General features: G+C 45.1%; 1 long non-coding RNA gene across 2 annotated transcripts in view; it reads right to left on the bottom strand.

The window, feature by feature from the left end:
* Positions 1–10,544, bottom strand: part of LOC127005096 (uncharacterized) — a 42,695-nt gene extending 32,151 nt beyond the window's left edge. For both annotated transcript variants that reach the window (XR_007758279.1, XR_007758280.1), the window contains exon 1: positions 10,382–10,544. This is a non-coding gene — a long non-coding RNA (uncharacterized LOC127005096). The remainder of the gene's footprint in view (positions 1–10,381) is intronic.
* Positions 10,545–14,540: the final 3,996 nt, after the last annotated feature.

Raw genomic sequence — 14,540 nt, forward strand, 5'->3', positions numbered from 1 at the left:
ATGGAGAGAGAGAGAGAGAGAGAGAGAGAGAGAGAGAGAGAGAGGTATATATGTAATTGAATATCCAACTAGAGCACATAGCAAACTGGGTGGCTTGTCACTTAGCCATGTAATGAGAGAGAGAGAGAGAGAGAGAGAGAGAGAGAGAGAGAGAGAGAGAGAGAGAAAACTGAAACAAAGGAAGAGGCAAATAAGAAAATGTCAGCAACAACAAAAACATCACCGCGTTCGGGTAGTGACTATGGCTTCTCTCTCTCTCTCTCTCTCTGTCACTCATTTCCTCGATAAGGTTAGATAATAGAAGGAGGAGGAGGAGGAGGAGGAGGAGGGAAAATTAAGTTTTTATTTACGTTTTTTTATTTTATTTTAAGTAAAACAGAAATATCAATAAAAAAAATAGTAAAAGCAAAATATATGAGAAGCCGCCTAGCTACGAGAGAGAGAGAGAGAGAGAGAGAGAGAGAGAGAGAGAGAGAGCTCAGACAGTGGCTGCTGATATTCAAGCAGAACGACTCCAGTTGCACCACCTTTGCTTGGTCTCTCTCTCTCTCTCTCTGTACATGTAAAGTTTCACATAGTTACAGCTGAGTGAGTGACTGGTTGACTGGCTGACTGACTGACTGAGGCATTAGTTAACTTGGTCTCCTTTGACCGTAGACTGTACGTATGAATGTCCCTGTCCGCGTCTGTATGTAAGTATATGTATACCTGCGGACCTTCATCTAAAATACTTGACTGTGTATATCGTTCACACCTGTAACTGCTGACTTGGCTTTTTAAACTGTATAAAAAATAACTCGTGTATAATTATCATCAACATTCTTTTGCTTTACGAATAACAACTAAATATCTGCATGAATGACTATAAGACTGTATGCCTGTATGTAAAGTCTGTCCTGTGCTTATAACAAAATTACTGAGCTGTATGTCAGGGCGTATGTAAGACTGTATGAATGTATGACTGTGGAGTGAGTGGATGGAGGTGGTAGTGGATGGATGTGGAATAAATGTGGTGAGGCGTGTAATGGCTTTCACGAGTGGAGTGTAAAATGGATGTGTGGTATGTGGATGGATGTGGAATAAATGTGGTGAGGCGTGAAATGGCTTTCACGAGTGGAGTGTAAAATGGATGTGTGGTATGTGTGAAGTGACTTTTATTATTTGCAATGACTGGAAAATGTGGTATGTATGTACAATGACCTTTGAATATGCAGAATAACGGTAGGGTGAGAAATAAATAGGTGGATTGTGGCATGGTGTGTGAAGGTGGCTTGTAGAGTGGAGAGGCATGAAAGTGGAATGAAGGATGAATGATGTGTGTAAAATGATAGTGGAATGTGGTAAGGTATGTGGATGTGATACGTGAGGAGGTGGAGTTGACTGTGGAATGAGGTGTGAATGTGAAACGAGTGTGTGGAACAAACTGTAAATCTGGAATGACTTTATACAATAGGTGAAGTGGTAAAGTGGATGAAAGTGGACTGGATGACTTTGTAGAGTGCGTGAGTAAGTGTGGATGAATGTAGAGTAACGGTGAAATGACAGTGGAAAGACATGTAACTGTGGAATGACTGAAAAATAAGTGAGAAGCGTGATATAGTAAAAAATTATGTGGTGTGAATAAGTGACTGTAAAGGGTGGTTTGTAGTGGAGCGACTGTATGGCATGTGGAGTGACTGTAGCGTGTGGAATGATTGTGTGGAGCAGACTGGGTTGGAGACTGTCTGAGTCTGTCTGGTTGGCGTGCAGTCTAGTCCTCTGGCTTTAAGCTCCTCTCTCTCTCTCTCTCTCTCTCTCTCTCTCTCTCTCTCTCTCTCCTGCAGGGTGGGAAAAGAGACCGAGGCAGAGGAAAAGGTGGCAAGAGAGGAGGGAGGAGAAGAGGACGGGGAGGTGGAGAAGGAGGATAAGGGAGAAAGAGAGGTGGGGAGAGGGAGGAGGGGGGAGAGGAGAGAAAGAGGCGGAGGTAAAGGAAGGCCGGGAGAGGAGGAGGATGTTGCAAGGGGGGAGACGGGAGGAGAGGGACGGGATGGAGGGCGGGAGGAAGGTAAAGGAAGGGACAGCAGGGGGAGGAGGTTTGAGACGGGAGGAGAGGACTGGGGATGAGGGAGGAGGAGGGAGGGAGGGATAAGGGGGGAGGAGAGTCGAAGGAAATTCATTAACGAAGATATTACAGCGTTCGATAAGCAAATAGCAGCAACATTACTATTATTATCATAATTATTATTATTATGTGAGAATTAGAAAGAAAAAAAAGAGCTTTGTGAATTATAGATAAAATTAGCAATGGACGGTTTAAACTTTAACAGCACACACACACACACACACACACACACACACACACACACACACACAGGCACATAAACACACACAGAGGCACACACATACACACGCACGCACAAACAAACGCGTGATCAACCCCGGCAATAATCTACTAAACTTTTCAAACACAAAAAAAGTAAATAAAATAAAAAAAATCTAGGTCAGAAGCCTCCAATGAATTTATGAATGAAAAATTGTGACGTCACCACAACCACCACCACCACCACTACGGTTAGATGTAGAGAGAGTGAGAGAGAGAGAGAGAGGTGGAGGGGAATGACGAGAAAGAGGAAGGGGGATAGGAAGGGAGGGATAAAGGGGAGGGAGCGAGTGTGTAAAAGTCTAGTTCTGTTGAAAGAGAAATATTAATAGATATAAACGTGAGAGAGAGAGAGAGAGAGAGAGAGAGAGAGAGAGAGAGAGAGAGAGAGAGACTGCATATACACTCCCACAGCCCGAGAGAGAGAGAGAGAGAGAGAGAGAGAGAGAGAGAGAGAATTACCTTAGCAAAGCCGGGCTCGGGCAGGACAAAGAGAAAGATGCTGCCACCTTTCCCATCGCCTCCACCCACGCCCACTCCACCCACACGCCCTCCACCCACTCCACACGCCCACGCCAGCCCCTCCCACGCCCACCCACCCCCGCCCCGCCCTTCCCCCACCCCCCACAGGCCTCCGGGGAGGAGAAGGACACCGTGGTGGGTTGATAGTTATCGTGCATCAGCCACGCAGACAAGACTCTCAATATTGATTCGTGCAAGGCTGCCAAGCGTCGCCAGTCCTGCACACACACACACACACACACACACACACACACACGGTGACAAAGACAGACAGACTTAGACCCAGACAGGCAGACAGACAGGTAATAACACATAACATACAAAGAAAGCTCAAGAAACACAAACAACTAACTGACATTTATATCACGAAGTTTATTCTCTATGACGTAATAAATAAACACACAGACAGAAGGCGAGACAAAGAAGACAGAAAAACACCCAAATTCTTATCTTAATAATATATATACAAAACGTCGTAGCTAAATATGAAATAAAATAAAACGATGCAACGAAAATAGAGGAAAAATATGCTAACCGGAACCCCTACAGTTAAGTTTCACGGACAAGGGACAGGGAGGGAGAAGGGAGAGGACGGGAGGGGGAGGGAGAGCTCGAAATAAATCGGCCAGGAGTTCGACAACCCGTACTGTACCACAAACGTACCCAGCATGACGATGAATTACTGCAAGATTACCACCAGCGAGGGGACGAGGACTGGCTGTGTGTGTGTGTGTGTGTGTGTGTGTGTGTGTGTGTGTGAGGGGATGGGGGGGCAGGACTGACGGGTGAAATGGATAGCTGACTGGGTGGATGACTATATGTTGTGCGTACAGTTGACTGGCTGACGGGTTGAATAAATAGCTAACTGGGTGGATGACTGGGCAAGTGTGACTAACTGTGAGGGTGGACGTCTGTACGGTTGACTGAATGACTAACTGGGTGACTGGACTACTGACAGGCTTTAAGATTGAATGGATACTGAAAGGGCTGAATGGCTAACTGGATGACTGGCTGAGTGACTGACTGTTAGGATGGCTGGCTGACCAAATGCGTGGAAGTGTGAAACTGGGCTGACTGACTGACTAGACTTGACTGGCTGTCTGGCTTAGTAACTTTGACTATGTAACTGGCTACTCCATATTCACTAACACAATAATAATAATGATGACGATTATGATAATGATAATGATAATAATAATAATAATAATAATAATAATAATAATAATAATAATAATAATGTGGTTTATCTGGTTCGATGTTATCTTTTGGGTAAAGCTTTGGTCACGCTTATTAAACCGTGTGTGTGTGTGTGTGTGTGTGTACGTGCAAGATTCACCTGTCAACCGCGTCATTAATTTTATTTCTTTACTCAACTGTGAATCAGACACCACACACACACACACACACACACACACACACACAGGGTACGTACATATGGCTAGTTTTGGCTCCTGTCAGTCCCCAAACACACACACACACATTACTTACTAACGCAACGCGACACACCACATGTGCCAATATTTACACACCTGTACAGAGAGAGAGAGAGAGAGAGAGAGAGAGAGAGAGAGAGAGAGAGAGGCCACCCTACACTTGTCTACCTATCCACACTTCCAGCCTCCTCCGTCACTACAATAACATTTCTAGCTATCAACATTTCACATTTCACGTTTACAAATCGCATTTATCTCGCTATTTTCTCCTTTTTTTTTTTCCTTCCTTGATCAGCATTTCCAATTTGCTAATGAGAGAGAGAGAGAGAGAGAGAGAGAGAGAGAGAGAGAGAGAGAGAGAGAGAGAGAGACTATCACAAGCAAGTATCCACCAACAGGAAGCCAGGATACGGAAAAGCACGCTCGTCATTGGTCAGTGTCTCGAGTGGGCGGAGCTGAGCAAGAAAGCACAAAATTTTCACATTCCAGAAAAAAAAGTGAAAGAAAAAGTGATGTATACATGGACGGAAAAAAGTGCTGGAAACATTTATTATTATTATTATTATTTCTTGCTCGAAGGATAATTTTTTTCTCTCTCTCTCTCTGAACGAAAATTTATGCCAGTCATTAAGAATTATACAAGATCTAATTGCTTCATGATTATATTAGAGAGAGAGAGAGAGAGAGAGAGAGAGAGAGAGAGAGAGAGAGAGAGACTGGCGCTTGGTAATAATGTCTGCAAGCATACATATCCTTGTCCTCTGATTGGTCCACGTCGAGACAGACTGGCCAATGGGCGTCCGTCTCGCCTGTGACGCCAAACCTTTCTTATTTCAAACGTCTCTTTATTTCAAGATATATTTGTTTCACCTATTGATTTTTCTTCGCAGCTAATTGTTCTGATTTTTCCTCTCCTTTCTCTTTCACTTCATATTTGTTTTACGTTCAATTTAACGGAACAAAGATGATGATGATAAAAGTGTTAAAATCTGCTTTACTGGTGATAAGGAGCGCGCGCGCGCGTGTGTGTGTGTGTGTGTGTGTGTGTGTGTGTGTGTGTGTCGAAAAACCTTTATTCACACACACACACACACACACACACACAAAGAAACAAACATTCACCCTCTTCTTCCTCCTCCTCTTCCTCATCTCTTAAAATCCATCCCCCCCCCCCACCTCTCCCTTTCCCTCCCTCCCTTCTTGCATCAGTCTCTTAGTGTTACTAGGCCTAGTTAGAAGAGTAGGCCTCTCAGTGGCGGTAGTGGTGTTGGTGGTATTTTATTGTTATTTTTTTTTTTGGTGGTGGTGATGGTATTGGTGGTGGTGTTTTGCTATCATTGTTCACTTACCTATAATGTTAGCAATTTTTTTTAACTATCTAGCTATCTATTTTGTGGTCCATCTATTTATCTATTTATAACGTGTTTTTTGTGTTGATCGTTTTTATGGTGACGGTGGTGGTGGCGGTAATGGTACGTGGGTGTATAAGAGGAGGAGGAGGAGGAGGAGGGATGAATGGGGGTGGGGGGTGTTAAGAGATCTTACTAGGCCTATATATATTTTTTCAGCAGATGTGTTGGTGCTAGTAGTAGGCTTATACGTGTGTGTGTGTGTGTGTGTGTGTGTGTGTTTATGAGTACAGCATATCACTTACAAAACACACACACACACACATACGCGCGCGCACACACAAATCTCTCTCTCTCTCTCTCTCTCTCTCTCTGCTGGACATCTACAGTTTGCTATAATGAGGAGGATGAAAGGGAGGGGGTCTGGTAGGGAGGGGAAAAGGAAGGGGAGGGGAGAGGAGGTAAGATAAAGGAAGAGGGAAGGGAGAAGAGGGGAAGGGGGAAGAAGGGAATGGAAGGAATATAACTGTCTAAAAAAATCTGTCTGTCTGATTTCTTTGTTATTCGCTTTTATATTATGTCAATTGTAACAGAGAGAGAGAGAGAGAGAGAGAGAGAGAGAGAGAGAGAGAGAGGGGGGGCTAGAGAGAAAGGAGGAGAGGGGTATGAAGAGATGGGATGAAAGGAAAAGGAGGGAGGGAGGAATGATTCTCTCTCTCTCTCTCTCTCTCGTATTCATGTTGCCCTCTATCTATTTTATATCTTGGAGAGAGAGAGAGAGAGAGAGAGAGAGAGAGAGAGAGAGAGAGAGAGAGAGAGAGAGAGAGTAGAAATATAATAAAGGGAGAGGAAGAGTATGAGGATGAGGAAGAAGAGGAGGAAGTGGAGGTCTAGGTGCCGGACGTAAGGTAAAGGAAAGGAGGAGGAGGAAGTAAAGTGCCGGACGTAAGGGAAATAAAAGGAGGAGGAGGAGCAGAGGGAGGAGGAGGAGGAAAAAGGAGAGGAGGAGGAAGAGGAGAGGAGAGGAGGGAAGAGGAAGGGAGGAGATACTCTGCCAATCCTTCTTGTCAATACTCTATTAAGCCTAAAACATGCATAGGCCTATGTTAAAGGTGTGGAGAGAGAGAGAGAGAGAGAGAGAGAGAGAGAGAGAGAGAGAGAGAGAGAGTATAAACGTTCCCATTGCTGTTACTAACGTTTCTAGAGTTGCCAAAGGTTGCTGGATGGATCAATGAACTTTTGTGTTAATTGAGAGAGAGAGAGAGAGAGAGAGAGAGAGAGAGAGAGAGAGAGAGAGAGAGAGAGAGAGAGAGAGAGAGAGAGAGAGAGACCAATCACATACCACCTGAATCATAACCCCCCCCACCCCCCCCAAAAAAAAGTAACGAAAATAACCATAATCATCATCATCATCATTATCATCGACAGGTGTAACCCGGCGTTACCTGGCCAGCGGCAAACTCTTAATTAACCCTTACACCTGTGGCCGTCACCTATGGAGGAGGAGGAGGAGGAGGAGGAAAGGTATGGGAGGTAAGGGGATAGGTCTAGGAAGGTGGGAGGGGGAGGCATGGAGGAAAGGGAAAGGGAGGGAGGGCGAAAAGTTGAGTGACCTGTGGGACTTATGGGAGAGAAAGGGAGGGAGGGAGGGGGAGGAAATAAGGAAAGGGAGGAGGAGGTGGGATACAGGGTAAAAGGGAGGAAAGGGGGAGGGGAGGAAGATAAATTGAGGAAATAAAAGGTAATAGGGAAGGATGTAGGGAAAGATTTGTCATATTTATGTAACGTTCATACATACATACATACATACATATACACAATACAGAATCCATAGAGGAGGAGGAGGAGAAAAAGAAGGGAAAAGTCAGTAATGTCACCACTAAGTTTTTAAAGACTCTGATTCGTTATAAGGAGGGCCCCTCTCTCTCTCTCTCTCTCTCTCGTCACAACAGTAGGCCTCCATTCGTCACCCTCGTAGGCCTACCCTCGGAGTGACGTAAGCATCGCCCGCCTCTCTCTCTCTCTCTCTCTGTGCCTCTTCTCTTTTCTTCTTTCCGCCTCCTCCTCACTTTAATACTCTTCTCTGTACCTCACCTCATCTCTCTTTCTTCTCTCCTCCTCCTTATTGCTCTCACTTTCTGCTCCTCCTCTTCCTTACTAAAATGCTCTTCTTTGTACCTCATCTCTCTTCTCTTCCTTATTACTCTCACTTTCTTGCCCTCCTCCTCCTCCTTCTTACTAAAACGCTCCTCTCTGTACCTCTTTTCTCTCCTTATTCCTCTCACTTTCTGCTCTTCCTCCTCCTCCTTACTAAAATCCTCCTCTTTGTACCTCATCTCTCTTCTCTCCTCCTTATTGCCCTCACTTTTTGCTCCTCCTCCTTACTAAAACGCCCCTCTCTTCCTTCTCTCTCCTCCTTTTTACTCTAACTTTTTGCCGAATCTCTCATCTCCTCACTTATCCTTGCTATTTTCTTCTTGTTTATCTCCACTTCTCTCCCTCTTTCATTGTCCTTCATTCATCACGGTTCCTCCACATTTCCTTTATCATTTTTTCCCTCTCTTCCTTACAATTTATCTGCCCTTTTCTTCCCCTCTTCACACCCAACCTCCTCCCTTTTTTTTCATCTTTATTGCATTTTTTTTCTTCATTTCCCTCTGGTCCTTTCCTTTCTACACGTTTCGATAAACACTCCTTCCCTTACTCCTCTTCCTCTTTCCCTTTCTATACATTATCTGATTTCCGTTCCTTTGCTAACCTTCTTTCTCTTTCCTTTCATCTTTCCCCGTCCTCATCTCCCCTTTACCCCCACCTCTTCCTTCTCCCTTTCCCCCCATACCCTTCTCTTCCTCCTCCTAAAAGTGGTTACCGAGTCGTGATATCAGACGGAGATAGGAAGATAAGGATGAACAAAAATAACTCTTACATAACACCAGGAGGAGGAGGGGAGGAAGAGAATGAGGAGGAGGAGGAGGAGGGGGAGGAGAAATGAAGGGTAGAAGGAGGTATTTATCTTCCTTTTTTCCATCATCTATTTTCTCTACTATCCGATGCAATTCTCTCTCTCTCTCTCTCTCTCTCTCTCTCTCTCATTTTGCAAAGTGTAATGTTAATCGCCATGAATTTTTAATTAAAGCATTCTAATGACTATGGACGAGGAAGAGGAGGAGGAGGAATAGAGGAGAGGAGGAGGAGGAGGAGGAGGAGGAATAGGAGAGGAGGAATGTGAGAATGACCAGGTTACCCCTTCCCCCCCCCCCATCTCTCTCTCTCTCTCTCTCTCTCTCTCTCTCTCTCTCATTGCCTCCTTCCATGCATGTAGGTTCTTTTATTTTCTTTCCCTAACGTACTTTCTTCCTCTCTCCCCTCCTCCCCCTCAAACTGCATACTTTCCTCCTCTCCTCCCTTCTCTCCATCCCTCTTCCACCCTCTCATTGCAGTGTCTAGGTTCCTCCCTCTTCCCACGCGACCTGTCTCTCCCCCTCTCCCTCTCTCTCTCCCTTCCTCCACAACAGATGCTAAGCGGGACTCTTAGGGATGCTCATAATTTACAAAGGATATAACCAATTTGATGTGTGTGTGTGTGTGTGTGTGTGTGTACCTACTTTCAATTCTTATCTCTGTACCTTTCTTTGTGTCTCGTGTGTGTGTGTGTGTGTGTGTGTGTGTGTGTGTGTGTGTGTGTGTGTGTACCTGACCTCCAATCTACCTACCTGTCCTTCCTACAACTCTAATTTTTTTCTCCTTTTTTTCTTCTTTATTTTCAACTATTTATATCATTATTATTACCTGTAGTGTTATTGAGCTTGTTCTTGTCTTTTCTCGATCTAACTTCCCTTTCTTTTCCACTTCTTTCCTCTCCATCTTTTTTTCTTTCCTTTCCCTTTCAAAAACACTTAGGTAGAGGGGAAGGGAAGAAAGGGAGAGGGGAGAAGAAGAGGCTGTGAGTGGGGGGGAGAGGGAGGGGGGAGGGAGATTTGACCCATCCACGTGCCTTCCTTTCCTTCTCCCTCTCCACTTCCCCTCTCCCTTTCCTCCAACCACACCCTGTGATCTTTAACCTCTCCTACCTACCTGAGAGAGAGAGAGAGAGAGAGAGAGAGAGAGAGAGAGAGAGAGAGAGAGAGAGAGAGAGAGAATGAGTGACATGGGAAGAGAGGGGGAGTTGAGAGGGTGGAACAGATGGTGAGTGGAAAGGTGGTGTGGGAGAGGAAGAGAGAGAGCAAGGGTGAGAGCGGGAGAGGAGGAAGGAAGGAAAGGAGAGGAGGGAGAGGATGCATGCTTTGTGAGAAGGGAGGGAGGCAGGGCAGGAAGAGGAGTATGACAGATGAGAGAGAGAGAGAGAGAGAGAGAGAGAGAGAGAGAGAGAGAGAGAGAGTCGCCATCTTGGAACACTGACCACGACGTCAATATGTAGTCTTCTCTCTCTCTCTCTCTCTCCATGACTCATCATTCACCATTGCTTGAGGGTGTACACTGCTAGACAAAGACACACACACACACACACACACACACACACACACAGGTAGAGATGGACAGGTGCGAATGTAATCCTACCTGGAAGAACAAGAGAGAGAGAGAGAGAGAGAGAGAGAGAGAGAGAGAGAGAGAGAGAGAGAGAGAGAGAGAGAGAGAGAGAAAGCATAACAATAGAAAAACACATGGTTCGATAAATAAGGAATGAAAAAAATAAATACATACAAGCACAAAACACTTACCGATTATTAAAGTTGTCATCGTTATCTTCACCGTTGTTGTTGTTGTTGTTGGCCCATCATTTTTTTTTTTATTTCTTGTGTACGTCCATTCTCTCTCTCTCTCTCTCTCTCTCAAAAATAATCTTTGTGGTTAGGTTCTGTATCACGTTCATCTCTCTCTCTCTCTCTCGTGGTATTCTGAAAAGACAAAGGAACACATTATTAACACAAATCCAGATATATCAATAATAATAATAATAATAATAATAATAATAATAAAAATAATAATAATAATCAAGGTCACTGAACTGTAGGAATTCCGTAGCTGCTTTCACCTCCTAATAATAATAATAAAGTGAAAGGCTTTAATTAGCGTCACACCCACTCTAGTAAATAATAATAATAATAATAATAATAATAATAATAATAATAATAGGGACCCAAACATTAATATACCTAGTTTTTCTTATTTATTCTCTAGTTATAGTAAACAAGAAACAAATATATGAACACGTAAATAGATATAAAAAAATCGGAAAGTAAATAAATAAATAAATAAGCGAACAAACAAAGTTGAGTTCTAAAAATTGTTGTGTAGTTTTTTTTTAAAGAAGAACTGTCTGTATGGTTTATTAAAGTCACCTCTCTCTCTCTCTCTCTCTCTCTCTCTCTCTCTCTCTCTCTCTCTCTCTCTCTCAAATGTTTATGTGTTTGTTTGTTCCCGTACCTGTTTGTCTGTGTTTGTTTACCTGATACCAGACAGACAGAGACAGCCAGGATAGAAAACAGGGTGGATGACAAAATAGATAGAAAATAGGAAGCACAGACAAAACCAGAGACAGACATAAACAAGACCAGAGACAAAGACACAGACACCAAACAGACACACATACAGTATCAGACAAATACCTACACAGACACAGTATATATCACACACAGAGACAAAGGACATACAGACAAACACAAAGACCAGACATTATATAGACACCTGCACACTCCACCAGACAAACAGACAACAGAGAGGAGAACCAAGGCACACAGAAAGACAGACAGAGGACAAAGAAAAGGACAAACATCTAACGAGAGAGAGAGAGAGAGAGAGAGAGAGAGAGAGAGAGAGAGAGTCTCCATAGCGACCGACGTCTCTCTCTCTCTCTCTCTCTCCAGCATTTCCTCATCCGCCAACATAAGTCTATAAAAGAAACAACAAAGTGAATAGATAAAAATTTCCTCTATTTCTAAGATGGCAAATGTTGGTAGTTGTGGTGGTGGTAGATCGTGGTTGTTGATGGTGGTAATAATGATGGTTGCTGGGGTAGCGGTTGGTATTAAAAATGTTGGTTGCAGAGGGTGTTGGCAATAGTGTTGATTGTTGTGGTAGTGATGTTAGTTGTAATAATGATGGTTGCCGTGGTAAAGGAGGTGGAAAGGAAATGGAAGGGTAGGGAAGAGGAGGAAGGAAGGGACAGAGGAAGTTGAATGAAGAGAAAAAGGAGGATGGGGAGGAAGGGAGAGGGAGAGGAGGTGGGAGGTGGAGAGGGAGGGAGCGAGGTGCAAGTGGAAGTGTGGAGGGGATGAAAGTGGAGAGGAAGAGGGAGGGAGAGAGGGAGAAAGGGTGAGGAAGAGGGGAAGGACTGAGAGGTGGAGGAAAGGAAGTGAGGAAGTGGGAGGTAAAAGAGGAGTGGTGGAGAGAGGGAGGTAGGATCAGGGGTAGAGGGAGGTGGGATATAAAGGGGTGGAGGAGGGAGGGAGAAGTGGGTGGAGAGTAAATGGAGGGAGGAAAGGAAGAGAAGGGAGGGAGAGGGAGGTGAGATCAGGGGTAGAGGGAGAGGTGGGAGATAAAGGGGTGGATGGGAGAAGTGGGTAGAGAGTAAATGGAGGGAGGAAAGGGAGGAGGGAAGGGAGAGGGAGCTGAGATAAAGGGGTGGAGGGGAGAAGTGGGTGGAGAGTAAATGGAGGGAGGAAAGGGAGAGAAAAGGGAGGGGGAGATAATAAACAATGATAACAGTTCATCAGAAGTGTTGAGGGAGGTGGAGGGAAAGGGAGAGGAAGGGTAGTTATTCTCCCTCCCTTCTTTCTCCCTCTTTCCCTCCCTTCTTACATGGCTGGCTCCTCTCCCTCCTCCCTCCGTTTCCTTCCTTTCTTCATCGGCTTTCTCATCTACCTTTTCCCTCCAGAGAGAGAGAGAGAGAGAGAGAGAGAGAGAGAGAGAGAGAGAGAATGGCAAACTAACACCACCAAACACCTCCCTCACAAATCGCTCCTCCTCCTCCTCCTCTCCTTTCTTCCCCTCCCCCCACCCACAACCATACAACAATAGACCCCTTCAGCTAACCCCTCCCTTATCTCACCCCCCCATCCTCCTCCTCCTCCTTCCCTTCATTCCTCAACTCTCCCATATATACTACCATTCTCCTCTTCTTCCCTACCTCTTCACTTTATATCCTTTCCTCCCTCCCTCCTCTTATTCCTCCTCCAAAGATTAACGTACATGTAACCGAAACACGTGTACACATTTTACATACGCACAAGAGAGAGAGAGAGAGAGAGAGAGAGAGAGAGAGAGAGAGAGAGAGACAAACAGACTTTTTATGTACCTTCGAGGTCGTTCACCGCTCCTCCTCCTCCTCCTCCTCCATTAGGCTACTCCCGATCTCCCTCCCTCCTTCCCTCCCTCCCGTACACACACACACACACACACACACACACCATCAACAACAAAAATAACAACAAAGAGCAAGGGATAGGATAGGAGGAGGAGGGAGGGGAAGCGTGAATGGGGAATGGGGAAGAAGGGGAGGAGGAAGAGGAGGAAGGAAGGGTAGGAGAGGGGAGCCACATGCGTTGTTGCCGTATCTCCGCCTCCTCCTCCTCTTCCCATGTTGCCAAATTGTCCTCTACTTACACTCTTACACAATGCTTTTCAAGGTTGAGTAAATATAAAGCAAATTCACTTTCTTTCAAGGCAGAGAGAGAGAGAGAGAGAGAGAGAGAGAGAGAGAGAGAGAGAGAGAGAGACTAAAGAAAGAGGAGTTAGTGTTATGGGTTGTGGCAATAATGTTGACAGTAGTAGTAGTGGTGGTGGTAGTAGTAGTAGTAGTAGTAGTAGTAGTAGTAGTAGTGGTGGTGGTGGTAAAGTAGTAGTGGTGGTAGTAGTAGTAGTACTGACTAATGGGAAGGTTTGAGGAGAGTGGGTAATATTAATGAGACAAGGGGAATGGTGATTTAGGGAAGGGAAAGGGAAAAGGAAGGACAGGGTGGGGAAGGGAAGGGACGAGGGGAGAAGGAACGAGAAGGAACAAAGAAAAACTAAGAAAATAAGTTATGAGAAAGAAGAAGAATAACAAAGAAATTTAGGTACAGTGAAGGAATGGAAAGATAGAGGAGAGGGAGAAAGAGAAGCAGAGGACAAAAAGGGAAGGAAGTGAGGGAAAGTGGTGGATAGGAAGGAAGATGAAAACATAAGGGAGGTAGAGGGGACAAGAAAAGAGAAGGGGAAGGGGGAAAGGGTGATGCAAAGGGGAAGAGGGGGAGAAATACAGAGGTGGGGATAAAGGGAGGAAAATGGGGAGTGAAGGGTAAAGGGAGTAAATGGATGATGCTGAGTAAGGAAAGTGAAGGTTTGAAAAATAGCTAATCATGAGGTGGGGAGGTAGTGGGGAGGAAGGGGAGAAGTTGGGGACGGCAGTAAAAGGGTTAACCATCAATTTCTCTTCCCCCTGAGTGTCACTGGAGCATGTGGGTGCCAGCTGAACAGAGGCACTATGGTACTGCCCTCCCCACTCTTCCCCAACCGCTCTCCCCTATCCCCCTCCCTAACCCAAGTTACCTCCCCATACTACTTTAACTTCTACTACTGCATCTCTTCCCAACTCCTACATCCACAACCCCAACTCTCCCTCCCTCCGTCTTCCCCAACCATTTTGTATCCACCCTCCCCACCATTCCCTTCCTCCCCACTCATTCTTTCCTTATCGTCCCTACCCCCTACCTCCCATCCCCTCTCTTGCCTCAATTCCAGATCCCCATCACTCACTTCCCCAACCTTCCTCCCCATCACAATGATTCACCCAGCCCCTCCCCACTCACGTCCCCACCTTACCCCCATCCTTCCCCATTTCCCTTCTCGTTTCTATTTTGTATCGTGTTGCCTGAATCTCCCAACCACCTCTACTTCCTC

The sequence above is a fragment of the Eriocheir sinensis genome, chromosome 29 (assembly GCF_024679095.1).
Source record: "Eriocheir sinensis breed Jianghai 21 chromosome 29, ASM2467909v1, whole genome shotgun sequence".
NCBI classification, from domain to species: domain Eukaryota; kingdom Metazoa; phylum Arthropoda; class Malacostraca; order Decapoda; family Varunidae; genus Eriocheir; species Eriocheir sinensis.